Genomic DNA, 2,824 nt, shown 5'->3' with positions numbered 1-2,824 from the left:
TCAATGATGACAGAGAATCATTGATCAGCTGCCTCCTGCACGCCCCCTACTAGGGACCAAGCCTGAAACACAGGCATGTGCCCTTGACCAGAATTGAACCCGGGACCCTTCAGTCTACAGGCCGATGCTCTAGCCACTGGGCCAAACTGGCTAGGGCAATTGGCTGACTCTTGTATATGCCCTTACCTGGGATCAAACTCAAAACCTTGGTGTATCAGGATGATGCTCTAACCACCTGAGCTATCCGGCCAGGGCTGGTGTTGGTAAGTATTTTAGACTTATTCTGAGTGAAGAATGGACTGTAGGTGGTCAAGGATGGAAGCAGGAAGCCCAGGGAAGATCGGATGGCAGCCTGTGCTAGAGTGATGGGGAGTCAAGGAGAATGCTTAGCCCTGGCCAGTTTAGCTCAGTGGATAGAGCGTCGGCCTGAGGACTGAAAGGTCCAGGGTTTGATTCCGGTCAAGGGAACATGCCCGGGTTGCGGGCTCGATCCCCAGTAGGGGGCGTGCAGGAGGCAGCCGATCAATGGTTCCCTCTCATCATTGATGTTTCTATCTCTTTCTCCCTCTCCCTTCCTCTCTGAAATTAATAAAAAATATTTTTAAAAAAGAAGAAGAATGTTTAGGTTTGAGGGACTGGCAGTAACTAGAACCAGAAGATCAGACTGGTGAACAAGGCTGAGAATTCTGACAGAGCGCCTTAGGGTGGGAGACACCTTTGAGAAATTCCAGTGGGAATGTCAAGTAGGCAGGAGGGAGCTGTGGGTCCAAGGTTGAAATTTGAGAGTCACCAATGTACATGCAGATGGTACTTTTCTAGTTTATGAACTCATTTTCTTTCTGCTATAACTTCTAATTGATTCATGCTATTAAATATTGTTAGTTGACCCTCTAACAGGCAATATGGCCAAATTCTCATATTAAAATAGTTTGTTGAGTTTCTTAGGTTTTCCTTGAAAATAGTGGCAGTTTTATCTCTTGCCTTCCGATGCTTACATGCCATTTCTTTTTCTTGTCTTATAGCATTGGCAAAGACTTCCAGAACTATGTCCAACGGTAAAGTTGATCAGTTCTCATATACGCCACATCACCACCTTCTGAGATACCTTATTTCCTTATCACCATTTTATTTATTTCATTATTTTTAAAGTTTTGAATTTTTAAATAAATGTTATTTATTGATTTCAGAGAGAGAGGAAGCGAGAGAGAGAGAGAGAGAAACATCGATTTGTTGTTCCACTTACTTATACATTCGGTTGATTCTTGTATCGGTACAACACTCTAACCAACCAAGCTATCCAGCCAGGCCTTATCCCCATGTTATAGAAGGAGAAACTGAGGCACAGAGAGGTTTGTTTCTTGTTCAAAGACACACACCAAGTAAGCAACCAAGACACCAAACAAACCTTGTGTTCTCAACCACTGCCTTAAAATAAAACTCAATAAGCATTCTGTATGTTTTTAAAATTTTTATTGATTTTAGTGAGAAAGGAAGGGAAAGAGAGAGTGAGACATCAATTTGTTGTTCCACTTTCTTGTATGTGCCCTGATCAGAGATTAAACCTGAAACCTTGGTGTATCAGGATAATGCTCTCACCAACTGAGCTACCCGGCCAGCGCTGCATTCTGTATTATTTTAATGGACAAAATACCTGCAGGCTTCCACAATGACCCCTGGATCTCGGATGAGTCTCTGGGGGTCCGAGGTCCGGTTTTGACTCCAGCCCCTTTCCAAGCCTCCGTTTCCTCCTGTGATATGGTATCTGAAAGCCAGAGAAACTCTGCCTTCAGGGTGGAGAAGATAGGCCCCTAGATTATATCAGTGTCCTGATTACCACAAACTTGGTGGCTTAGAACAACAGAAATTTATTCTGGCGGCTGGAAATCCAAAATCAAGGTGTCAGCAGGGCCACACTCCCGCCGAGGCTCTAGGGGAGGGTCATTCCTCGCCTCTTCCAGCCTCCGGTGGCTCCAAGTGTTCCTGGCTTGTGGCCGCATCAGCCCAGTCTCCATGTGTCTGTCTCTATCACCCTCTGCCTTTTCTCTCGTAAGGACACTTACCATTGCACTTAGGGCTCACTCGGATAACCCAGATTTCATCTCGAGATCCTTACCTCAATCGCATCTGCAAAACCCTTTTTCCAAGTCAGCTCACAGTCACAGGTCTCAGGTGGACATACCTTGGGAGGGGATGGGCATGCCCTTCAAGCCACTACACAGATCAAAACAGAAATGAAAATGGAAAACACGTGGCAGAGTTTAGACGAGGAGGTGCCCAAAGCTTTTCGCCCAAACAGGTTCATCCAGCACAGAGTGTTGGTGCACTCGCCCTGGACAGCCCAGAGGGCTCAGTACGTCCGCCCGTGGCTGTTAGAGGTTTCGCGTGCTTCCACGTCTTCCTGGACGTCTCCACGTTGAGGATGTGAAGTTCTGGAGGGAGTTTTTCATTCTTCAACTGTTCATGTGAATTTAAGAGATTTTTTTTCACAAAACTTCAAATGATAATAAAAGCCAACATTTATACAGCACTTAACATGTACTAGATCCTGTTCTAAGTGTTTAATATCTATGACTTCATTTGCTCATCAAAAAGTATCCCCCCGCCGAAACCGGTTTGGCTCAGTGGATAGAGCGTCGGCCTGCGGACTGAAAGGTCCCAGGTTCGATTCCGGTCAAGGGCATGTACCTGGGTTGCTGGCACATCCCCAGTAGGAGATGTGCAGGAGGCAGCTGATCGATGTTTCTCTCTCATCGATGTTTCTAACTCTCTATCTCTCTCCCTTCCCCTCTGTAAAAAATCAATAAAATATATTTAAAAAAAAAAG

The 2,824-nt window shown here is 45.4% G+C and overlaps 1 long non-coding RNA gene across 2 annotated transcripts in view; it reads right to left on the bottom strand.

Moving 5' to 3' along the window:
- The window catches only part of LOC106725617, a 12,421-nt gene that overhangs the window by 1,779 nt on the left and 7,818 nt on the right, over positions 1–2,824 (bottom strand). For both annotated transcript variants that reach the window (XR_001361546.1, XR_001361545.1), the window contains exon 2: positions 1,652–2,454. This is a non-coding gene — a long non-coding RNA (uncharacterized LOC106725617). The remainder of the gene's footprint in view (positions 1–1,651; positions 2,455–2,824) is intronic.

Source organism: Myotis brandtii, unplaced genomic scaffold (assembly GCF_000412655.1).
Source record: "Myotis brandtii unplaced genomic scaffold, ASM41265v1 scaffold1774, whole genome shotgun sequence".
Classification (NCBI taxonomy): Eukaryota; Metazoa; Chordata; class Mammalia; order Chiroptera; family Vespertilionidae; genus Myotis; species Myotis brandtii.
Note: the sequence above shows the minus strand (reverse complement) of the source record. Positions and strands in the feature narration are given on the sequence as shown.